The following is a 26,795-nucleotide window of genomic DNA, read 5'->3' on the forward strand; positions in this document are numbered from 1 at the left end:
AGGAAACTTTGGGTCGCAATTTACCCAGATCCAGACCCCGAGCTCAGACCTATCCCCCTCGATCCCAAGCATAAAGTCACCATTGCTTTTGAGCCTGAGGTCGCTATACCATGAGTTAAAGTGGAAAGGGCCTTCACCAAAAGAGATCCTCTATCTTTTTTTGTTTAAAAATCAATCCCTCTCGAGCTCGGAGAGGAGACCGTTTCTACTATCTGTCAAGCTATCCAAAGGAGAAAAAGATCTTCGAGGACATGCCCAACCATCCTCCAAACTTCAAGCTAGCCTTCTTCTGGGCAGATGACCTTGCTCCCTCTAAATTTTATTCGTTCCAACGAATTCGTAAGTTCACATACTTATTATTTTTCTCATTTCGATTAGTGATTAGGCTCGAACTAATGCCACATATCCGTATCTTCAGCCAATTATCACCGTCCCACACCTACAGACTCGATGGTGGAGCACAAGAAGGCTCTAATCTAGCTGCCTTATGGTAGACACTCTCTGTCTTATCTTCTTCATGAAGATAACTTCGAGCCTCCGGCCGCCTGGAGTCGGATAAGTCGACAGAAGACGTCGCTTATCGTAAGTATGTTGAATGGGAACACGTACCCCTTCCCACTAAAAAGCTCCCTCCAAGACAGAGGTCAACGAGCTCAAGGGCCTGCTCCCCAGTGGCTCGTCGTCACGAACGCCCTTGCTCTGGAAATGAAGCAAACGATGAGGCTTCGAGCTCGAGTGGTGGAGGTAAAGTCATTCTCAGCTCGGATATGTGGTCCCCCTCCATCCTAAAGCATAAACCCGATACCCTGATCCTATTCCCGGATTCCAGGGATAATTTCCATGTATGGTCTTGGGTAGATGAGATGGTTCATAGGTTTGATAGTTGGTTAGGAAAATTCCAGACTATGTATAGTTTAAATGAAGTCTAGGATGGGGTCGCCATTTAGTACAGTGCCAACAGCTATAGGGACCTTTCGAGGCTGTCACCCTCATATAGGGAAGGGACTCCCCCAGCCTCCTCTGAAGATAGGGGGATTACATGGTCGCCGAGCACAAGCTCGGGGGAGAGTTCCAGTTAGGTTTATTTTTACTTGAACCTTCGTTTCTTTTTGTAGTTTAAACTCGTTAACTAATGCGTGACTTATGTATGTAGGTGATATGGAGTCCGATCTCGACAATGTGCTCAACCGCCGCTCAGGAGCAAAATAAAGCAAGCACCCGAAAGCATCACAGAGAGCGGGACGACCTTCTAAGGTCCCAAAGAGAACCGAGGTGACCCCTCCTCCTCTGGACTCCCAGGGCCCAAGCCAAGCTGCTTCTACAGATCCCAAGGTTAGGGAATTTGCCAAAGTTACACTCCCCCTGCCTCCTACCATCCAGACTTCTCACAAAATTGCCCCGACCCCAAAGAAGCTAGTTCCCACTCGGGAACGCCTGTTGTCAATTTTGACTCATTCCAGTGAGTACGTGATCGACAACGCTGCGGGGAGACATGGAGCCACCCTTGGCTCGGATGTTCTGTATCGAGTTGGCCAGAGCTTTAGTAATCTGGGCGCCCCTCAATGATAGTTCCTCACTACCTGCCAGGACACCAACACCCTTTACGACAAGGGTAGTGAGCTCATCTCCTCGGTAATTCTATCTTTTTATTCTGCCATGCCTGTTCGAGTTTATTATGTATGTGTTCTAACTCAGTTTGTTTGTGTATATGCCCTTGCTGCATTTGCTCAGATTAATTACAAGTTGAACAATGAAGCCCACTCGAGCATGTCCTATGCTCAGGAGTCAAAGAATCTCCAGATCAAGCTCGTAGATGAGCTTAAGGCCACAAAGTCAAAGCTGGAGGCTAAAGATGCTGAGATCAAGGAGAGGGATTCCAGAATCAAGTAGCTTGAAGAGCTAAATGCCAAGCTCGAGGAGGAGAAGAAGGCCACCTTTGAGATAATCGAGGGTGAGAAGGCCCGCCTCCTTGAGGAATTCAAGAAAAAGAAAGATCACGCAGTTGATATGGCCATGTACCGAATCTGGGCCAACAATGCTGATCTCGATTCGAGCTTTCTCGATACTCTTGAAGAGGAGTTCACGGGGAGGTGGCAAGATTGACTTGATAAGGAGGAAGCCGAGGAGGAGGCTGAAAGGGCAACAGAGAAGCTGGATACTGCTGGGGGGGATGCATCTGCTTCATAGAAGCGAGGCCATAGGCTGCGTCCCAATAATATTTTTGTAATACTATTTTATTTATGCCCATGGGGAAAAAACAATCTATAGCTCGTTTAAAGGCTATTTTATATTTATTCAGAGTCATTTATGTATATGATTTTCTTTGCTCGAAAACCTTTATTAAACTTTTACTTCAACATTTTTTCTTTACATTTCTGGGTCGGAATATTTTAAGTATTTCATATTAAAGGTTCGCTTTTATGCTTGTTTATCTGTACAAACACATCTGTTGGATTTAAACTCGAATTTCAATACATTCATGCACAGTTTACTCAATATATCCATGTTCGATCTCATTATTTATCAAGGTCGGACCTTACTTTTACCATGCACTCGAAAGTACTTATATGGCGTGTAAGATAGGTAGTTTAGTTATATCCTGCTTTTCTAGTCACTTTTCCTCTTCCTCGAGTAGCTCCCCAAGGTTGCTAGGTCGAAACTATTTTTTGCAAAATATTCCAGCCTCGATCTCGACTTAGCTCGAAGTAGGTTTTTTTATATTCCAACTTTCTGTCGATTGGTTTTGGCTGGTTTGTTCCAAACTTATTTAGCTCGTGTCTGGTTTGTGATCCACACACTTGTAATTTTGATGACCTTGTTATGTCCAGATCACCTTAGCTCGCGTATCTAGTCATATCCAGACACAACTTTGGTTATCTGGTTACGTCCAGATCATCTTAGCTCGCACATCTGGTTATGTTCAGACAACTTTAGCTCGCGTATACACTTATAACTTATAATGACCCAAATTTACTAATGAGGCTTAAGGGCTTGATTAGTGTGTCGGGAGGGCATAATTGGAATATATGTGATTTAATGATTTAAAGTATGATATATGACTATTTGAATATTTGAGATGCATGACTATTTGTATTAGTATGCATGTGGGCCCTGATTAGGTTAGAAATGGCATAATTGTAATTTTGGCCAGTTGCGGGCATAACTGTATATATATGCGATAATTGTTGAGACCACATTATTATGTGGATATATCTGTGATCTGTGAGTCAAGACAATCCTAGTGAGCGAGTTAGCGAAAAAGTCACGGTGGGGATTTATACCCAGCTCGGGGCGAGCGAGGGGGTATTTCTGGGAATGTAGGTAACATATTGGAAATTATTTGGTATTGGGGAATATAATTGGAGATTAGTTAGGTGACGGGAATTAAGCGGTGAATACTAGAGACATTCGAGGAATAAGCGAGAGTTGGGGTGAAATGACCAAAATGCACTAGATGCATTTAAAGGTTTAAAATTAAAAGGGAGGGCATTATGGTCATTTGGCTTACAAGAGGTAAGTATGCTGAGGCTTTATACTTAGTGGAAATGGTAGAATAATGTAGAAGTCTGAGGAAAGAAAGAAAAGAAAGAAAAAAGAAAGGGAAGAAAACAGAGCAGTTTTTCTAAGGGTCGGTTGGTGATCTCCTTCACCATTTTCTTGTGTTTTCTTGGAGCAAAGTTCAGAGGGGAGCTAGGTTAGGCTGAGTAACAAGAATTTTGAGCTAAGCTTGAAGGGATTGGTAAGGGATTAGCAGGAACACACCAATATTTAAGGTAAGACTTTGGAGTTTTCAGTTTCTGGTTTGGCTTGTTTAAGCTATGGGGTCTAAACTGAGCTGATGGGAACTTTAGGGGAATTCAAGCTAAGGAATTGAGGAAGAACAAGCTAAGGAGGGCTAGAGGCTTACTTGAAATTGAATTTCCATCAAAGGTATAAAACTCTAAGCTTTGAACTTTGAAGTTTTGACTGTGTTGTACTGAATTATGAAGTCTAGGAGCAACTATGGTGAATTTTGGGATTAGGGGTGCATGTGGTTAGATTTTGTATGATTATGATGCTTGGGATGAGTTAGACATGTTAGTGAGCTTGATTTTGAGTTTGGTGAAAGTTTGGGGAAGTTTTGGTTAAGTTTTGCTCGGGAGAAATCGTAGGAAGAAATTGAGCAGTTTGGCAGTCTGTGACTAGCGCTACAGCGCTAGCCTTTGGGCACTGTAGCGCTAGGCCAAGTTTGCTGAGGGCATCTTGGTACTGTTTGTAGCGCTGTAGCGCCCTCCGATGAGCGCTGTAGCGCTACCCTGTGTTTAGAAAGGGATTTTAGAGTTATTCTCAAGGGTTTTTTACCAAGGGTTCAAGGTTCGATTCCACCACCCTGTTTGGTGGAATTAGGACTTCCCGAGGGCTCGGGATTGGTCCCGAGGCTAGGTTATGGACTTGAGGGTTGGTAATGACTTTGGTCTATGATTGTGGCTAGGTTCGCGCTAGGGCTCGGGAAGGATCGTGCTTGAGGATTTCATTGAACAAAGCTAGCAAATTCAAAGGTAAGAAAACTGCACCCGGTTATATATTTGTAATGGGACTAAGAGCTCCCGATACCTGTACAATGTCAATGATGGTATTATGCCATGAGGACATGTGATAGCGGCCTAAGGGTGCCGTACATAATATGTGCGCACAGGGCGCGGCTTGGCCACTGGTAGCCAAGGATAGCTTTATATTCACTGAGCTCGGTTTAAGTGGGCCGGAGTCAGTGGGATAATGGAGGGTGTGGCCTGAGGGCGCTAACCCTAGTTATCATTTGTGATTTGGTGTATGATATGAGTTGGTATGTTTAGCATGCTGAATACTTGGTTATTCTGAATATTTATTGGATTGTCTGTTGATTGCTTATGCTCTGTTTTTATGTTTTCTTGCTGGGCCTTGGCTCACGGGTGCTACGTGGTGCAAGTAAAGGCAAAGGCAAGTCAGACCAGTCCTGAGTTGGAGAGCTGCGGGGATGAATGTACATAGCCAGCTGTTCGGTCGCCATGGCCAAGGAGTGAATCAGGACAGAGATTGCCTAACTGTCTATTTTGCCTTAATATGGCTAATACTGTATTTAATTCTCAAATATTTTGTAAATGGTTTTAATTCTATTGTTTTTGGGATCCCGTGTATATAGGAATTGATATTTAAAAGAAATGCGACTTTTAAGGCCAAAATCTTTTAACCCTAGTTCCATTATAGTTCTAGTAACATGTTTTTAATTAAATGAATTAATTAGCAAGTCTAACACTTCTATAAACACACAGTGTAACGGTCTTGGCTATCCAGGGCGTTACATAACTTCTATGTCGGGTTAAAGATCCAAACATTTTTTATTAGTTTACGTGTATACAATCATTCTTATGTCGGGTTAACGATCCAGACATTTCTATAATGTGTTATTTATTTTTTCAAACTTGTGGTATTATTGTATACCACTAATGCCCCCTTAATATCCTATAAGTGTGACCATAGGTTATTGAATTAAGAGAGTTTGAAAAAAATACAACATTTAGTAAAGAAAACAAAGTTGAACACAAAAATTATGTAGAACATACAAGCTTGGTTACAACAAAGGCATCTTTCCTATACTATTGATAGTATGGTCGTAGATGTTCGCCATTCCAAACTTGCGGTACTAATTCTCCGTTTAATTTGGCCAATTTACATACTCCAGGTCGAATATTAGACTCAATCTGGTAAGGTCCTTCCCAGTTAGGCCCGAGTACTCCAGCAGATGGGTCCCTTGTAGCCAGGAATACACGTCTTAATTCCAAGTCTCCCAACCCAAATTTTCTATTTCAAACCTTTTTATTGAAGTATCGAGTAGCTCATTGTTGATATGCAACATTTTTCAGTTGAGCTTCATCTCGTCTTTCTTCAATAAGGTCCAGACTTTCTTCGAGCTGGGATTAGTTCGAGGCCTGGTCGTAAGCATGGCTCCGAATTGTGGGTATTTCAACCTCAATTGGAAACATGGCTTCGCATCCATATGCAAGGGAGAAGGGAGTATGTCTTGTGGAAGTGCGAACTGTGGTTCGATAAGCCCACAAAACTTGGGGCAAGTCCTCGGGCCATCTTTATTTAGCCTTTTCCAAACTTTTTTTTCATGGAGCCTTTAGGGGTTTTGTTGACCGCTTCGACCTGGCCATTTGTTTGGGGATGGGCGACGGAGGAGATTCCTTTTATTATTCCATTTTTTTCACAGAAATGGGTAAATAAATCACTGTCGAATTGGGTACCATTGTCTGATACTATCTTTCTGGGCATTCCGTATCGGCAGATAATGTTTTTTACCACAAAGTCTAAATTTTTTTTTTTGAGGTAATTGTTGCCAGGGGTTCGGCCTTGGTCCATTTTATAAAATAATCAACTGCGACCACAACATACTTCACTCCACCTTTTCCTGTTGGTGTTGAGTCTATGAGATCGATTCCCCACACTGCAAATAGCCATGGGGAGGTCAGCATGGTTAGCTTGGTAGGTGGGGCTTTTGGAATCAAAGCAAAACGCTGGCACTTATCACATTTCTTGACATACTCAAACGCGTCTATCTTGATAGTGGGCCAGAAATATCCTTGTCTTATCACCTTTTTAGATAGACTATGCCCCCTGTGTGATCTCCATAAAATCCTTCATGAATTTCTTCTAGAATTTTCTTTGCCTCGGGTGGACTTACACATCGGTGTAGTGGCATAGAATATCCTCTTTGGTACAACCTTCCTTCCACAATAGTGTATCTCGGGATCTGATACATCAATTTCCAAGCCTCGTTCCATTTTGTTGGGAGAATGCCAGTTTCGAGGTAATAAACTATTGGGGTCATCTAGGTCGGTTGGGAGTTGACCATGCATACGTCTTCTTTGTCAGGCTCGCTGATACTCGGGGTCGATAGAAATTCTATTGGGATCACGTTCAATGTGTCAGCCTCATTGGTCATAGCGAGCCTGGCCAATGCATCTGCATTTGAGTTCTGCTCTTGGGGAACTTGCTCTATAGCGTAGAACTTGAATTGCCCGAGTGCAGCCTTGGCTTTCTCTAAATACACATCCATCCTCATGCCACAAGCTTGATATTCCCTTAAAATTTGGTTGACCACTAACTGTGAATCACTATAGCAATGTATAGCCTTTGCTTTGAGTTCTTTGGCTATTCGAAGTCCTGCAAATAATGCTTCATATTCATCTTCGTTATTTGACACCTCGAAGTTGAACCTTAATGAGGAATGAAATTGACTTCCCACAGGAGTGATCAATATGATACTGACCCCCGATCCATTTTCGTTGGAGGATCCATCAACATAAAGTTTCCATAGCTCGCAGGTTGGGGTTATAACTTCGTCGTTAGATACTCCAGTACATTCTACGATGAAATCCGCCAGGGCTTGTCCCTTTATGGTCGTTCTCGGGTGATATGTGATCTTGAACTGCCCGAGTTCAACTGCCTACTTTAACAATCTTCCAGAGGCTTCTAGTTTGGATAAAACTTGCGCAGTGGTTGATCGGTTAACACATGAATAGGATGTGCTTGGAAATAATGTCAGAGCTTTCGAGATGAGTGGATGAGGCTGAGAGCCAGCTTTTCCATTAAAGGGTATCTTGATTCTGCCCCCAGTAACCTTTTGCTGACATAGTATACTAGTTTTTGTACCTTCTTGTCTTCTCGGACAAGCACAACACTAATGGCGTGCTCGGTAGTAGCGAGATACAAGTATAAGACCTCTCCTGTGATAGGCTTCGACAAGATCGGAGGTTCGACGAGATGTTTCTTTAAATCCTGGAATGCAAGCTCGCATTCCTCTATCCACTCGAACTTTTACCCCCTCTCAAAAGGTTGAAGAAAGGAAGACAACGGTCTGTAGATTTTGAAACAAACCTACTTAGTGCTGCCATTCATCCAGTTAAACTCTTGACATCTTTATGTTTTTGAGGTGAGGGCATATCAATCAATGCCTTGATCTTGTCAGGATTGACCTCTATCCCTCGCACGTTCACTATAAAACCTAGAAACTTTCCTGAAGATACTCCGAAAGAGTATTTTTGTGGGTTGAGTTTCATGTAATATTTTCGCAATACGGGGAAGCATTCTGTGAGATCATCCACATGGTTATCGTTATGTTTAGACTTGACTAGCATGTCATCAACATAAGCTTCAATGTTATTACCTCTCTGCTCGAAGAACATTCTGTTCACAAGTCTTTGGTACGTTGCTCCAGCATTTTTAAGCCCGAAAGGCATGACATTGTAGGAGTATAGTCCTTTATCGATTACAAAGCTCGTATGCTCTTGGTCTGGTGCATGCATGGTGATCTGGTTATATCCAGAATAGGCATCCATGAACGACATGAGGCCGTGACCTATCGTGGCATCTACGAGCTGATCGATCCGAGGTGAGGGAAAACAATCTTTGGGGCATGCCTTGTTAAGGTCGGAATAGTCGATACAAGTTCGCCACGTTCTGTTGGGTTTTGGAACCAACACTGGATTGGCAATCCAATCAGGATAGAAGGCATCTCATATGAATTGATTTGCCTTTAACCTGCGACTTCCTCCTTTAGGGCCTTCTTTTTGTCGTTGTCCAGGAGTCTTTGCTTTTGCTGCTTCGCGGGGAAGCTCTTGTCGATGTTAAGTGCATGACTCATGACATTTGGACTAATTCCCACCATGTCTGAATGCGACCACGCGAATACATCCTGATTTTCTTTTAAGAAGCGAATTAATTGCTATTTTGCTTCTTCAGAAAGATTATGGCCCACCTTTATCATCTTTGTGGGGTGTTCGAGCTTGACCTCATCGAGCTCTTCTAGAGGTTCGAGGTCAGCCCTTTCTTCTAGTTTAAGGTTGATCTCTTCATCTATCTTGAAGACCGTCCCATCCTTGTTTTGAATAATTACAAGTGCCTGTGCACTTGTTTACTTCTTTCCTCTAATGGAGATGCTATAACATTCCCTCCTCGCAAGCTGGTCCCCTTTCAGCATCCCGATGACACTAGAAGTTGGGAACTTGATGGCCAAGTGTCTAACAGATGATACTGCCCCCAGCCCTACTAGGGCGGGTCTCCCGAGCAGTACATTGTTGGCAGATGGGAGATCCACCACGGCGAACTCCATCATCTTGGTTACAGAGACTGGATAGTCTCCCAAGGTCACCGGGAGCTCAATGGACCCTATACAGGAAATCCCTTCTCCTGGAAAACCGTACAGTGTGGTTGCACAGGCTTTTAGGTCGCGAAGCGCGAGTCCCATCTTTTCTAGGGTGGCTTTATGGAGGATATTTACCGAGCTTCCATTATCAATCAGGACTCGGCGTACCCTCTTGTTTGCGAGCTAGAGGGTTAGGACTAGGGGTAATTATGAGGAAATTGGACGTGTGATGCGTCCTCTTCAGTAAAGGTTATGGGTTGATTTTCAACCCTTTGTTATTTCGAAGCTCGTGGTTTGGGTTCGTAGGGAGAACCGTCACCTATCTTAAGCTCGTTCACATATCTCTTTTGGGCATTCCTGCCCGATCCTGCGATATGAGGTCCCCCCGAGATGGTTATTACATCTTCTCCATCAATCGGAGGGGGTCGCTCATCCTTCTGAGCTCAGGAGTTACTGTTTTGGGCAGGTGTTGCAGCCGCTGCCCTTTGTCTGGTGGAAGCCTGATTGGGACGTGAGCTCCGATCGGACCTGATGGATTTTGCACGCCTCAAGAGATGTACGTATGCCCAGAATTTTTGGGCAAAACTATGTAAAAAATGGTCCCTAATTGCATACTTTGCCTACCCCAAATCCAAATCAAATGGGCAAAGCCCTAAAAATCCCTAGTTTAAACACATTCCATCATTCACACATACAAAAAACAAGATCAAAGCATAAAAATGAAAGGTTTTCCTTCATGTTCTTAGAAACCCATTACACTATGAAAACCCTCAAAACCCATATTCATATTCATGTCAAAATAGCCAAATTGTCTTGAAATTCCTATGAAATTAGGGGTAAATTCGGGTTACCCATGCCACAAACCTCATCAAAACAACAAGCAAACACATTGTACAAAACATTCACCAGAACTTCAAGAACATTCAAAGCAAAGGGGTTCGGCCATGGTATTTTTTTTTAGAGAATTTCTAAAAAAAAAATATAGCAATCTAAGAGGCATGGAAAAGAAGACTTACCCAAGGTTGGAAAACTTTGGGTTTGCTTGAAGGTTGCTTGAAGATGAAGAGCTCCCCCTTGAAGCTTGTGAAATCGGCAAGAAGGAGAGGTCCTTGGGGATTTCGGCCAAAAGAGAAGATGAGAGGTTTTTTGAGAGTAATTTTTGTATGTGTAAAGAAGAGAGTGTAAAGTGGGGATATTTAAAGGGAAAAAAGTGGGTTTTTATTTACTTTTGGACCTTTGGCATTCTAGGACTATTTTTCTCTCCACGATCATGGGTGGATTTTTGCAGTGATCGTGGGTCTGCTGCATGAAGATGAACAGTTATTATTTTTTATAATGACGTCAGCTGGAGAAAAAGTTTATTACGTGAATGAATCATATAATAAACTTGGTGGGCAAATGTTATCCCAAAAATTTGAAAAGAATGATGTGGCAATAAAATTGGCACATGGCATGAGTTAGTGGGGTGATCTGGCTTAGCAATGGCCCAATGCATCAGTTAAGAAATTGGACAGATAGTCAAGTCAAATACACCCGACCGAAGAGAATATTTGGTCTAAGGGTTGCTTGGCTCAGACCCCAGTTTGAGGACCCTAGTAATTGATTTAAAGCCTAAGTCCAAGAAGATTGAAGGGGAGATTTGGATTTTGGTTCAAGGGATAAAAACAGCAGGTCCGATCGGACCTAAGCTTAAGGAGCCTCTTAACATTTTGGCTCGAGTGTGTCCGAGGTAAACCTCTCAAAGGTTTCGTAAGTAGTGGCTTGGACGTGTCTACGGAGAATGACTAAGGCTTAAGTTTAGTCAAGGAGGAATCCACATAGTGGCCGATCAGATGTGTCATGGAAGGGGTATACTTGGGTTTGAACGAGGTTAGAAAGAAGAGGAAAGTAGGCTCGGACCATCTTGGTCCGAGGAGAAGGGTCCAAGGTCCGATCGGACCTTGGTTGAACAAAGAAGGCTTGGACCATTTTGGTCCGAGGAGAGGAGCATTGTGTCCGATCGGACATGATGCCTATGGGGGGTGCCTTGGACCATCTTGGTCCGAGGAGATGGCATGAAGAGATGGGTCGGACCACCTTGGTCCGAGGAGGAGAGTACAAGGTCCGATCGGACCTTGATTGAAGGTAATGGGCTCGGGCTTGACCGAGTTGAGATGCCAAAGAGGGTGGTTCAAACCACCTTAAGCCAAGGAGAGAACCATTGTGTCCGATCAAACACAATGAAGGAGTATACCTCGGACTTGCCCGAGGTAAGGAGCAAAGGAAGTGGCCTCGAACCACCTTGGTCCGAGGAGAGCTAAACTTACATGATCTTTGGTCCGAGGAGAGCCATGCACACACCATCTTTGACCCACGAAAAGCTTGAAGAGTAATCAACATGCATGAGAGACTATGTCAAACTTCCCGAAACGACTTCAGTGAGAATTGGTCTAAGCATCCGGGAATCTCTCACTCCTCACTCGAATTTAGGGATCAGTTGTATTTTAAACATTTATTTTGTAATATAAATATAAGGTGAATAATGAAATATCCCTATCTAAAGGGGATATCAGTTGAGAATCCCAGGTCTATAAATAGAGAGTTGGGAGGATCGGAAAAGGACTTTTGGCAAAATTAAGAGTGAACCTGTGTTCTAGAGAGAGAAAGTGTTTTTCCCTGAGAGAACCCCTTTTTGTATTCTGGAACATTTTTGCACTAAAGAAACTCAGTTGACACTGTTCATCTGATCTTGAGTGTGAATACAGTAATAAAATCTCTAAGTGGATTAGGCTATTACCGATCATCGGGGCTGAACCACTATAAAATCTTATGTTATTTACTTTCATTGATAAAAACTGTCTGTTGTCGTTTATAATTCTCTTGAAGGCTTGTCGCAGTTGACGTTCTTACGTCGTTGGCTAAATTCACAGTCAACAACCTTAAACATAGAGAATTTATAACAATAATTACGTTCACACACAGCTGACGAGCTTGGACGCTAAATTCACGTGCCTTCGAGACCGTTTGCCTAGCACGAGCTCGTTATCTTGGTTCGCCTAGGCTCCCAACAAGTAATTATTGACGAAACCATCTTTTTCGAGCTTACACCTCCCGAGCTCAAACCGTCTTGTCTAAGGGCAGGAAATGAATCTTGAAGTTTATGAAAGTGTTGAACCATTGCTACTGTGAATTGCTAGCTTAACTTATAATCTTGGAGCACCTCCAAGACTACGTAACTTCCGAGCTCAATAATCTGAAGTTGCCACTTGCCGCTTTAGCGAGACTGTATCTGACTTCTGGTTCACATGATGACCGTGCTAATATCGAGCTTATGCCTTACGAGCCTGAGTTTCGAGATCAACAATTCCCATTCTCGAAATCAGGGTGTAACAAATTTAAATGTTATAAAATATTATTATGATAATGCTATTTTTTACTAATTATATTAATATGAATTCAAATATTATAAAATATTATTATTATAATAATATTTAATACAAGATATTTAATACTTATATCAATATAAATTTAACTATTATAAAATACCATTATAATAATAATAATATATAGTACATAACCCTAATTTTTATTAAATAAATTATCAAAAGTTATCATATTATATATGTATATATTTAAAAAAAAAATCATAAATAGTGTTTTGGTTTAATTTTTCATTTAAATGTTTATGTCATTCTGTTATCCCCAAAATTTGAAAACGATGACGTGGCAATAAAAGTGACAAATGGCAAGGAATGGCTGGGTAATCTGGTTTAGGAGTGGTCTGGTAGACCGGTGAAGATTTTTGACTGACCAGTCAAACGTCATGACCGACCAGTCAGGTGCTTGTCCGACCGGTCATATGCTTGTCCGTCCAGTCAGGTGCTTGTCTGCCCAGTCAGGTGCTTGTCCGCCCGGTCAGGTGCTTGTCCACCCGGTCAGGTACTTGTCCGCCTAATTATGTCCTTGTTCGACCAGTGAAGGTTTGGTCGACCAGTGAGGAATTTTGGCCCTTCAGTTCTCCTCCTGAGTGTGATGTGGACCGACTAAACAGAACAGGGCTACGCAAAAGATCCCAGTAACGACTTCAACAAGAATCGGTCATACCTGCGCGGGAATCTCTCAGATTATCCCACAAAAATAGTGTTTTGTTGTATTTTGAATATTATTATTAATTGAATATAATGATAATAGCGAAATATCCCGATTATGGGGGACATCATTTGTACGATCCTGAGCCTATAAATACAAGGCTCATGGCATCATAAAGGGGGTTCGAATTCTAATTTTCTAGAGAGAGTAATTGTATCTTGAGAGAACTCTTGTATTCTTTTAATCTGCACTGAAGAAACTCAGTTGAGTCAAGTTCATCTGATCTTGAGTGTAGATCTATAATCATAACTCTAAGTGGACTAAGCTATTACCAACACATTGGGGCTGAACCACTATAAAAATTGTCTGTGTCGTATATTTCTCTTGAAGGTTTTTTGTCATTTTGATGTCTACACGTTGTTGGCCAAAAACGCGGTCAACATTTTGGAGCTTTCATTGAGAGCCTGAAGAGAAAGACAGACGATCCCTGTAGCATTATGGTGCCTAAGAACACCAATGCGACCTCCAAGAAGCCAGGTTCCTCTAGAGAGCCTGCTAGATCAGAAGGTCCTAGTCCTCAAGACCATGAGACTGAGCCTAGAGTCATGTTCGAGGACGTGACTCCAGAGGTTGAACAAGTCCAGGAAGCCATGGGGGCTTTCCTGGAGGAAATGGCACAATTCAATGCCAGACAGGAGTCGTTCGCCGAAGAAATGGCTAGGCAGAAGGCTGCATTTGAGCAGCAAAGATGGGAGATGGATGCTAGGAGCGAAGAAATCAGGCGACAGCAGGAGGAGGCCGATAGGCGACATCGCGAGGCTGCACTCGCTCTGGAGGCAGCCACGCAGCTGGCCCAGGCCAATGCCCAAGCTGCAGCACGAGGAGCAGCCACCCCAGGAGCAAAGACGACAGAAGCTGGTCGCAAAAACACTAACAGACCCAATTCTAGAGGACCAAATAGGAGTGGTAGTAACGCACCTGGTCGGGAAGAAGATGGGGTCCGATCGGGCACTGCCTCAACCCAAAGGGGGAACTCCAGAACCCCCTAAAGGAGCCACCGATCAGAGACTTCCTGATCCGGAAGTCACGAGTCAGGCAGTAAGAAAACTCCACCTGAGTAGGAGCAAAATAGGGCTCCTCGAGGTAAAGAAACTTCACACTTCAAAGGCGGGCATGGTCGTGATGAAGCTGATAGTCATCACACTAATCAGTCAAAGGAAAAGAATGACAACAACCAGCGAGGAGGAAAAGACCGCCCAGCGCAGACAGGAAGGCCACCACTGCATCCCAACCAGCAACGCAGTGGCAAGGAGCATCTCCCACAGGGCAAGCCTTCCGAAAAAACACGGAGTACGGTGTTTGATCGGTTAGGGAGGCATACCTCTCAGAAGGACCTAAGAGACGTCATTGCTGACAGGAGAAGGACCGTCCCGGTCGAAGGGCGAGATCCGAACCGATCTACCAGTCAAGTAGAAATACTTGATGATGGTGTGCCAGATAGGAGCGCCCAACCAGGCGGTCTCGAGAATGAGTCCCAAGCAGTGGCCCCAGGCATCCAAGCCCAGCTTGATGCTTTGACAGCAGCAGTTCAGGGTCTGTCGAAACGACCTTCTGCAATCGATCTAGTAGACCACAGGAGTGGCAGCCTATTCTGTGCTCGAATTAGAGCAGCCCAGCCACCAGCAAAGTACAAAGCACCGGTACTGCCAGTTTATACAGAAAAGGCAGATCCGATAAGGCATGTGAAGAAATTCGAAGACCAAATGGAGTTGCTCGGAGTGAGTGATGACTATCGGTGCAGAGTTTTCCCCACTACATTGTCCGACACTGCCCAGGAGTGGTATTGGAAATTTAAGCCGAACTCCATCACTTATTGGGAAAGTTTCAGGAAAGAGTTTTGCAGGTAGTTCAGTGCTGCTCGGACCCCTCCGGTTTACGCCAATCACTTGGCAGATATTAAACAAGGGAAGGACGAATCTCTCAAGAACTACATACAAAGGTTCATGAAAGAAGCTAACCGAGCTACTGTAGTTGGAGATGAGGGGAAGATGGTGGCCATTTATTTTGGCATAATCTATCGGAGTCCTTTGTGGGACAGTATTCATCGTAACCCAATTTCAACGTTACAACAATTTCTTGACCGGGCGAATAAATCTATGAAATTGGATGACGCGATTGAGAATGGGGAGAAAGGCCTGAACAATCCGAGCGGATCGACTGATCCTCCCAAGAATGGTGGAAATGATCAAAGTGGTGGTAAGAAACGTGGGAATAACGGGTCTGACCGCCACAATGAAAAGAAGGCTAAGTCAGGATCAAACGACAGGCCAACTAAGTATGAACCTCGGTTCACCAATTACACCACTCTTTCGGCTAGTCGAGCGGAGATATATCTCGCAAGTCATCAGGAGGTCCCCTACCGGAAACCCCCACCCATCAAGAAGGAGATGAGTAAGAGAGATTTGAATAAGTTCTGTCGTTTCGATGGAGACTATGGTCACGACATGAATGAATGCAATCATCTCAAGGATGAGATAGAGTTTCTCCTCCAGTCGGGGAAATTGAAAAAATATCGAGCAGAAAAGACCCAAGGAGAGGGAAGTAACAACAATCCTGGGTTTAAGCGGCAATGATCCCCACCTTTGCAATCTGAGCCTGTGGACTTCACTCTAGACACAATATGTGGAGGTCCACATCTGGCTGGGGATAGCAACAAGGCAAGGGAGAGGTATGCTCGAACCCTTCAGCATGAGTTGGATGCAGCATCAACGTCCGAGGTCATGACTATAGAGGAGCGGCCTCCGAAGAACCCACGGTACGAAAGTGAGTCCCTCACTTTCATTGAAGATGATGCACGACACGTGAGATATCCTCATAACGACCCTCTCGTCATGACAGTCCAAATAGCAAATATGAAGGTGAAGAGATGCCTGGTCGACACAGGGAGTTATGTGAACATTATCTACAAATCATCCTTTGAAAGGAAGAAACTATCTATCAATGACTTGAAGCCATGCTCTCAAGTCATCTATGGATTTACTGGAGAAGGGTTGTCACCAGCTGGAACGATTAAGTTACCAGTCACAACGGGGGATGCTCCCAAGCATGACACAGTTATGATAGAATTTTTGATAGTCGACTGCCCGTCCGCCTATAATGTGGTTATTGGTCGACCACTACTCACAACCTTGCATGTGGCAGTCTCTATGTGGCACCTTTCCATGAAGTTCCCGACCAGTACAGGCATAGGTTGCGTCCGACGAGACCAGAGAGAGGCTAGGGAATGTTATAATGCCTCGGTAGCTAAAGCACGAATGGGGGCCAAAGAAAACAACATGATTGTATGTGCCGAGAGAGAGGAGGTAGACGATATGGATGTCGACCAAAGCTTTACAGTCGTAGCCGATCAGGAAGGAATGTTTGGCCAAGAAAGCACTCTTGGTATAGGTGAACAACAAGCCCCATCCGGTGATGAAGTCACCAAATAGGGTGTTGCCCAAAGCGAGGGAATGGATTTTGATCCTCGCTTTGGGGATTATGAAAGTGAGGTGGGACCATCCAAGGAGTTAGAGGAGGTTCTAATAGATGAGAATGACCTGACCAGAGGGGTCAAGGTTGGAAAAAAGTTGAAGTCAGAAGTAAAAGCGCAGCTGGTAGAATTTTTGCGGAGGAATCAAGATGTCTTCGCCTGGTCTCACAAGGATATGGTGGGTATCTCACCAACTATGATTAGTCATGTGCTCAACGTGGACGAGAACTATCCAGCAGTGCAACAGAAGAGGAGGTTGCTTGACAAGGATCGAGCAAAGGCTCTTAGGGAGGAGGTGGAGCGGCTAAAGGAAAACAGGTTTATAAGGGAGGCATATTACCCTACCTGGGTTTCAAACCCAGTGTTAGTGCCCAAGTCAAATGGAAAGTGGAGGACTTATGTGGACTTTACCGACCTGAGCAAAGCTTTTCCAAAGGAATGTTTTCCTTTGCCGAGAATAGACCAGTTGGTGGACGCGACCTCTGGTCATGAAACATTGTCCTTCATGGATGCTTACTCGGGGTATAACTAGATTAGTATGCATCCTCCTGATGAAGAGCATACCAGTTTCCGAATGGACATAGGGCTATACTGTAATAAGGTCATGCCATTTGGCTTGAAGAACGCGGGAGCCAGATACCAGCGTTTAGTGAATGGCATGTTCCGTGACTTAATTGGCAAGATTATGGAGGTGTACGTAGACGACATGCTGGTGAAGTCGAAGGAAGCTGAAGGACATGTACGAGATTTGGGGGAATGCTTTCCAGTACTGAGAAAGTACAACATGAAGTTGAATCCCCTCAAATGCTCGTTTGGAGTAAGTTCTAGAAAATTTGTTGGGTTTATTGTGAACTCCCGAGGAATAGAGGCAAATCCAGAAAAGATATAGGCGCTCGCAGAAATGAAGTCTCTGGCCAGAATTAAGGATGTGCAAAGCTTGACTGGGCGAATTGCTGCTCTAAGCAGGTTCATCTCTAAATCGACGGACAAGTGTGTTCCATTTTTTAACTTGCTTAGAGGAAGCAAGAAGTTTGAATGGACGGAAGAATGTGAGCAAGCTTTTCAAGCCATAAAGGAACACATGGCTCAAACTCCTATTCTTAAAGAGCCAGTTGATGGGGAAGACCTCTTTATTTACCTAGCAGTCACAGAGCATGTTATTAGTGCTGCTCTAGTACGAGAAGAAGATAAAGTACAACATCCGGTGTACTACGATAGCAAGCGACTGATAGGAGCAGAGTCACAGAGCATGTTATTAGTGCTGCTCTAGTACGAAAAGAAGATAAAGTACAACATCCGGTGTACTACGATAGCAAGCGACTGATAGGAGCAGAGTCCAGGTACCCCATGATTGAGAAGTTGGCTTATTGCTTGGTACTTGCATCCCGCAAATTGCGATCATACTTCCAGGCACACCCCATTAAAGTCCTTACCGACCAGCCCCTACGTCAAGTCTTGCAGAAGCCTGAGTCATCTGGTCGGCTACTTAAATGGGCGGTTGAATTGGGCCAATTCGAAATCAAGTATCAACTGAGATCTGCTATTAAGGGTCAGGCTTTGGCGACTTTCATTGCTGAATGTACTGGGATTGCTTATATTCTCGACCAGCAAGAGCGTGTAACTGGACAGAGAGAAGATCGTCCTGCTTGGCAACTTTTTGTTGATGGGTCGTCAAACGAACATCATTCGGGAGCTGGAATTATATTAGTCACGCTAGAGAAGCACCGAATTCATTGCGCATTAAGATTCGAATTTAACGCTTCTAATAATGAGGCAGAGTATGAAGTCCTCTTAGCAGGCTTGCGCTTGGCTAGAGATGTTCCTGCCCGGTCGGTTGAAGTAAATAGTGATTCCCAATTGGTGGTCTACCAAGTCTTTGGGGAATATCAAGCAAGGGGCCTACACATGATGGTGTACTTGAATAAGACCAAGGATTTGCTAGCACAATTCGAGGAGTATACTATTAAGCTGGTACCGCGGGAGCAGAACTCTAACGCAGACGCTCTAGCAAAATTAGCTAGTGCAAAAGATGCTGAAACTCTAAATATAGTACCGATGGAATACTTGGCAGAGCCGAGCATTAATGGAAAAGAAGCCATGCCCATCACAATAGTTGACACTTGGATGACGCCCATCATTACTTACCTTGAGCAAGGAATCCTCCCAGATGATCGTAATGAAGCAAAGAAGATTAGGAGGCAAGCTGCTATGTACATTATGATGGATGGGGTGATGTATAGAAGAGGGTACTCTTTGCCTCTACTAAGGTGCATAGCACCCGACCAGTCAAAAAACTTATTGGCTGAAGTGCACGAGGGGTTTTGTGGAGATCAAGCTGGGGGGCAGAGTCTATCTAAAAAGATTTTGCGGCAAGGATTTTTCTGGCCTACAATGAATGAAGATTCCATGGAGTACGTGAAGAAGTTTGATAAATGCCAGAGATTTTCTAAAGTACTCAGGGCGCCTCCGAATGTCTTGAAGAAAATGCAGAGCCCGTGGCCTTTTGCAGTATGGGCCATTGATTTGATCAGGAAACTACCAAAAGGGAAAGGAGGAGTATAGTTTGCAGTAGTTGTTGTGGATTATTTCACCAAGTGGACCGAAGCCGAACCACTAGCCACGATCACCTCGAAGAAAGTGTTATACTTTGTGGTTAAGAATATAATATGTTGCTATGGTCTGCCCAAGAAGATAGTATCTGACAACGACACTCAGTTCGATAGTGACTTATTTACCGATTTCTGCACTAGGCATGGCATCACGAAAAGTTTCTCCTCGGTAGCTCATCCGCAAGGCAATGGGCAAGTTGAAGCCGTAAATAAAAATTTGAAAGATACTCTAAAAAAGCATCTAGAGCGAGCTAAGGGTGCTTGGGCGGAAGAATTACCAGAAGTCCTTTGGTCATACAGGACAATTGCCCGGACAGCAACTGGTCATACCCCCTTTTCCTTGGCATATGGGTATGAAGCCATGTTACCTGTGGAAGTAGACCCACCATCTCATCAGAGAACCATGTACGACCAGGAGGAGAATCACCAGTTGCTAGCTGAATCTTTAGATTTCCTTGAGGAGAGACGAGAAAAAGCAAGCTTGAGAGTTGCTGCTCATCAGCAAAAGGTGGCCCGCTATTTCAATTCCAAAGTCAGAGATCGAAAGTTCCAGGTCGGAGATTTGGTCCTTAGAAAGGTGTTCATCAGAGACCCGGCGGCTGGAGTACTAGGACCAAACTAGGAGGGACCGTATCAAATTGAGCAAGTCTTGCCACCTGACACTTTCACACTTGCTCGATTAAACGGAGAGCTGATCAGGAACTATTGGAATGGCGAGCACTTGAGGAAATATTATCAATAAATACTGCTTATAGAGTAGTAGCTTTGCCTCAAGTGTTTAACTTGTTATTTAAGTTTGTTTGTGAACTGGCTATTAGCTAACCAGTCATGTTATTTTGAACAATTTTATTTTGTTTGAGACTCGTAATTAGACACGCTTTTTCCTTTTTCTTTTACGAGTAATAAAAGAGATCACGCGCAGTGCGGTCGAATCTTGCTACAAATTTTGCATATGTGTTGATTATTCTTGCTTTGGCAGTGTTCAACTGTCATTACAACTTAAAACAAAAAAGGTTTTCTAAAGGAAATACCGGGCAGTGTTTAACTAGTCGGTATCCATCAGATGAATGACCAACGCTTAAATAGTTGCATGTTTTTGCAGTGTTTATGAAATATCCTTTGTATATTCAATGTGTTTCACGAGTAATAACTGCTCGGACAAATTCGGTCAAGTAGCAAGTGATCAAGGATTTTTCAACCTTCAATCACTTCGGGGGCACATAGGGTATACTTGTATACAACTTAACAAAAGCAATAAGAACATGAGCAAAGATATTTGTTTTCAGGCTGACTTGTAAATCTTTGAAGTCAAAAGGGCCGTTAAGCTAACTTGTTTTACAAAGCTTAATTAACTTGGAATTTTTTCAAAATTTTTAGTTAAGAACAACTATTCGTGTGTAAATAAAACGCTACGCTCATAAAATGTTAAAGCAATAAGAATGTGAGAAAGCATGCTTAGTATTAACTTACGAAATGTTTAGAATTTCTAAGTTAGAAAACTAAGTACTCATATGAAAATATAAGGCATCTATGTAATAAAACTTTTAAATGATTAAGTCTAAAAAAGTAAAGTGTTCATAGCTCGGCCATACGAGCAAAAGTACAATAGCAAAATACAAAATAAAGGTCTACTAGTCTGCTAAGGATTTAGCTGGTCGGATGAAGGCTCTCTGGTCGAATGAAAGCTCACTGGTCGGCTATGGCAGGTTGATCAACACCTTCCTCAGCATCAATTGCTTCTTCCTGTTGGAATGATAGCGTGGGGGAAAAAGGTGTGGTGCCTGCAGGATTAACTGCCTCCTCAGCAGCCTTTGCCTCACATTTTGCAAGCTCTTCTGCCTTGGCCTCCTCTGTGAGAAAGTCGAGATTGAGAGGCTTGTTCAGCTTCCACACCTGGTAAAAGCAATTGAAACAAATTTCCTCGTAGCGAGCGAGATCAGCTTCTTTCTCCCGCTTTAGCTTCTCGTTCTCACGAGTCAATTTCTCCAGCTAATCAGTCAACGTCTTGTTGATTTGAGTTTGTTTTTGGTTCTTGTCAGCCAGCCCCCTAAGAGACTCATTCCGCTCAGCCACGGTCTTCTCTGCCTGCTCCATCTTGGATTGGAGATCTTTTCTGAGAAAGTTAAAGTCTCCACTTTAGCTTGGGTGTCCACTAGTTGATCATTTAAGACCTTGATCAATTCTTTGTAGTCTACTGCTCGATGCTGAGCATGGCTGATGGTGATAAGAGACTGCATGGAAAACAGGAAGTTACTACAAGTAAAAATGATAAATAGCAAACAGTCTTGTGATAAAATACTTACATTCATCAGCTGAGCGAGCCCTCTTTGTAAGATGACTTCAACACTAAGCCGAGGTAAGGATTCAAAGCTTTGAATCATTGAAGCATCATGAAGAGTCTGGTCAAGCAGTTCCTTCCCAATGTTATCAGCAGTGCGAAGGGCCTCACTCAAGCCAGTCAAGCGAGTGGGGGTTAGACTCGCAGAGGGAGAAATCGACGAAGAGGTCAGCTGCGGGATTGTAATCGGCTCCTCGGGTTGTCTTCCTTGGCTGGTCGGGGTTGTCCTTGGAACTTTGCTTGGGGGGTTGGAGCCACCTCCTTCCCCAGATTTCCTCTTTTGGGCAAGAGAGGTGTTGAATTGCCTGAACATCTCTGAATCTGCAAAAGAGTAAACACAAGATTTGTTAGTAAAAAATAAAGCAATATGTGGGTAAATACTTTACGACTACCCAATAGCTCTATAAATCCCATATAACCAAGTTATTTAAAATCAAACATCTCACTATGACTACTAGACCTGAATTTAGGATTTGGTCAAGGAATTCATCCTCTTCATCAGATGATGAGCTTAAGTCTCTATGAAGCTGGATGGTCTTTCCTTTCCCAGGCTGTGTGGGAATAACACGTCTGTGTTGATCCTCTGGCTGGGGTTCCCTAATGATAGGGTCACCTGGTCTACGAGAGTAGGGAGACGGTCCAGGAAAGAACTGATCGGTCACTTCCTCAGTATCAGCGTTGGACTGGTCAGTTGCATTAGCTTCCTCAGTAGTACTCTCTACTATGATGTTCTGGTTACTTGGTAACAGGCCCACCATCTGAAGATTATCCACAGTAACCAATTCTTTCACATTCTTCTCCTCGGTGCACATATTAGCCAACTCTTCTGCTCGGGAACACATTTCTTTGGTAGGCAAGGGCTGGTGAAATGGACCCGCGTGTGTGAAGGCTAAATTTTTGGCTTTGATATCTGAAGTCAAAAAATACTCTGTATAGTATTTTCCAGGATTTGACTTATGAGAGATACCATGGAGGTATTTAATCCCTTATGCCTGTGGAAGATGTGGAAAAAACTTGTATTCTTGTGGCTTGGGTTAGTCCTGAAGTCGAAGAGATAATACACTTCATGAGGAGTGGGTGGATCCCAACCTTGCAGGAAGTAAAGGATGTATAGAGCGGACAACGCCTGAATCCCATTGGGAGCAATCTGGAAGGGAGAGACGTTGAAGTAGTCCGCTTCTGACCGGAAGAAAGAATGTAGCGGGATGGTAGCTCCTGCGTATACGTGATGCCTAGACCAAGCACAGTAAGGTCTGCCAGGCTTGTTGGCTCTCTGATGAGGGCGCAGACATATCACATTAACCCCTCTCAGGCCCAAGGCTTGAATGTGTTTGTCGAACATGCCAGGGTTAAGTTTGGTGGGTTTGGTTGTAAACCAAGAAGGTGTTTCTTCTCCTTCTTTTCTTGGTTTTTGAACGGCTAATCGCTGGATCTCGGTAGTAAATTTCTGAGTAATTTTTCTCCAAGGCTTTCTGGGATTTTGTGTCTGGCGAGGCGGTCTTGAAGAAGCCGCAGTTCGGACCTCACTGCGTTCCACTACTTTCTGTACCGCTCTGCGAGCTACCTGAGGGTCCTGGTCCTGTGGAAGTCTGTTAGATTTCTTTACCCTCATTTCTAACTGCTCAGCCTGTTGATTGAGAAACTGTTCTTCGTGGAGAAAATATAAGGCTGATCGGGGAAGAATTTTTTTAAGATGGCGAAGGTGATCCTCGGGGGTGCGACTGCTAGGAGACTTCGACGAAGAGTCGCTGCTTTGAGGAGTATCGCTTGATTGCGGAATGGAAGTGTCGGAATTTGTATGGTTGTCACCTCCCCTACAGTCGAAGCGATTCATCTACAAAAAATAAATAAGGGGAGGTGAGTAACCAAACAAGTATAAGTCAATTGATTCAAGAAAAATATTTATTTATTACTCAGGAAATATTTTATTGGGTAGTAAAAATATTTGTTATTCCCTAGAATAAACGTGTGTGAGGGAAAAAATGATAGGCAAAAATATGGTGCCTAAAGTGAGTGGTGTCCAAGCGGATTGGTGGGGTGTCCGAGTGGGTGTCACGCGGTGTCTGAGCAGAACCTGGTGCGTGTCCGAGTAGGCTGAGTGATGCCCGAGTAGTTGTTGCCAAGGCACCCGAGGGCTGTGCCGAGGCATCCGAGCAGCGTGCCGAGGTGTCCGAGCAGCGTGCCGAGGTGTCTGAGCGGATCCTGATGCGTGTCCGAGAGACCACGTGACGTCCGAGCGGATGGCTTGTGTCACGTCGAGGCATCCAAGCAGTGCGCATGTGTCCGAGGAGTGCTGCAGCCGTGTGCCGAGGCATCCGAGGATTGCTGCAGCCGCGTGCGTGACATCCGGTCGGTGCACCTATGTCATGCCAAGGCGTTCGAGGATTGTAGCAGCCGCGTGCGAGACATCTGGTCGGTGCACCTGGGTCATGCCGAGGCATCCGAGCAGCCAATGAGGCATCCGAGGGGCCTTGTCCGAGCAGTGCAGGCACTCGAGGGGCCTAGGGTCCGAGCAGCAATAAGCATGCACAAGTATTCAAACAACAAGAAAAGAGCCACGGCCGATCGGCCATACCACACACAACCCTAAACCCATTTCGAAAAAAAAGCCCTAAATCCCATATAGCACAAACACATTTCCTCACCCAAAATACACAACAACAAGATCAAAATGGGGGATTTGAAAGGTTTCAAATGTTCTAGAGACCCTATATATCATCAAATACCCATAAACCCATATATGTGATTTAGGTTGAAAAATTCATTTTTCTTTAAATTTCCCTGAAATTAAAAACAAAATTGAGTTACCCATAGCCTAAACAACATCAAAACAACCACAATACACATTGTATATCAAAGGATCATACACAAATTCAAGGGAAAATTTCCTATGGGGGTTTCGGCCTACACATGTTTTTCTTAAAGCTTGAAAAAAAAACACATAGATGGAGATAAGGAAGAAGACTTACCCAAATGTGTAGATTTCTTGAAGAGCCCTTGTGTTTGCTTGGAAAAAATGAGAGCTTTCCTTGGAGTTTTGGAGACTTTCGACCAAGAAGAAAACTTGGGGTATTCGGCCAAGAGAGGAAAAGATGAGGGAAATTTTTTTGCTCTCCTTTTGCTTATGAGATTATGGGTACTTATGGGTCTATTTAAAGGGAAAAAGTGGAGATTGCCACTTATTCTTAGACCCTTGGAATTCCTTGGGTATATTTTCTCCCCTTGATTGTGAGCAGTTAATTCCAGTGATCGTGGTCTGTTGCGTAGGCGGGAAAATGAGCAGTTGAATTTTTTATTGTGCCGTCAGCAATGGAGAAAAAGGTTTATTATGTGAGAACATCATATAATAAACTTGGGGGGGGGGGGGGGCAAATGTTATCCCCAAAATTTGAAAATGATGACGTGGCAATAAAAGTGACAAATGTCAAGGAATGGCTGGGTAATCTGGTTTAGGAGTGGTCCGGTAGACCGGTGAAGATTTTTGACTAACCAGTCAAGCGTCATGACCGACCAGTCAGGTGTTTGTCCGCTCGGTCAGGTGCTTGTCCGCCCAGTTATGTCCTTGTTTGACCAGTGAAGGTTTGGCCGACTAGTGAGGAATTTTGGCCCTTCAGTTCTTCTCCTGAGTGTGATGTGGATCGACTAAACAGAACAGGGCTACGCAAAAGATCCCAGCAATGACTTCAACAAGAATCGGTCATACCTGCGCGGGAATCTCTCAGATTATCCCACAAAAATAGTGTTTTGTTGTATTTTGAATATTATTATTAATTGAATATAGTGATAATAGCGAAATATCCCGATTATGGGGGACATCATTTGTACAATCCTGAACCTATAAATACAAGGCTCATGGCATCATAAAGGGGATTCAGATTCTAATTTTCTAGAGAGAGTAATTGTGTCTTGAGAGAACTCTTGCATTCTTTTAATCTGCACTGAAGAAACTCAGTTGACTCAGGTTCATCTGATCTTGAGTGTAGATATATAATCATAACTCTAAGTGGACTAAGCTATTACCAACACATTGGGGCTGAACCACTATAAAAAATGTTTGTGTTGTATATTTCTCTTGAAGGTTTTTTGTCGTTTTTATGTCTACACGTCGTTGGCCAAAAACGCGGTTGTGGATGCCAAAAATCCACCAAATAAAAACTCTTTAGTCCCTGGTCGGAACATAGGGATAAAGGTCACTTATTCATGCTATTGGGCTCGAGCCTGTAGGCCTTGTTGAATACAGGAGATCATCTCATGAGAAACAACACATTATGAGCCACAAGGTTTGGCCCTGCTAAGCTAAGGGGCCACAATGAACAGTGCAAGAGGATAGGTGCACAAGGCCCACACATAGTGAGGTCCGACGTGCCCCCAGCAAGGCCATCAGGCACACATACCTCCTAGCAAGGCCATCAGGCACACGCCCCTAGCGAGGCCATCAGGCACACGCCCCCAGCGAGGCCATACGGCACGCACACCTCCAGCGAGGCCATCAGGCACACGCCCCCAGCGAGGACATCAGGCTAACACGCCTCCTAGCAAGGCCATCAGGCACACGCCCCCAGCGAGGCCATCAGGCACGAACGCCTCCTAGCGAGGCCATCAGGCACACGCCCCCAGCGAGGCCATCAGGCACGCACGCCTCCTAGCGAGGCCATCAGGCACGCACGCCTCCTAGCAAGGCCATCAGGCACACGCCCCCAGCAAGGCCATCAGGTACGCACGCCTCCTAGCGAGGCCATCAGGCACACGCCCCCAGCGAGGCCATCAGGGACACGCCCCCAGCGAGGCCCGTGGGCCACCATCTTCTCGGGAGGCCGTTGCACCATCGCGTCACTATCTGGATCCATGCCACAAGGAGACAAGTATAGCTAGGCCCCTCGCCACTAGGAGCCTTGCAAGGCACAGCTAGTGCATGGGTCAATACCGCCTCGCATCTATGCCTTGCAAACGAGGGTCACATGGCATTGATCTCATGAGGTACGGAGTCCACTGACGAACTGAAAGGAGTTAGAGTACGGACATAGTACCCACGTCAGATAAGTAGTGGAGGTACGAACAAAGTACCATCTGTTGTCCTCACCAGCCACT

Source organism: Humulus lupulus, chromosome 8, assembly GCF_963169125.1.
Source record: "Humulus lupulus chromosome 8, drHumLupu1.1, whole genome shotgun sequence".
Taxonomy (NCBI): Eukaryota; Viridiplantae; Streptophyta; class Magnoliopsida; order Rosales; family Cannabaceae; genus Humulus; species Humulus lupulus.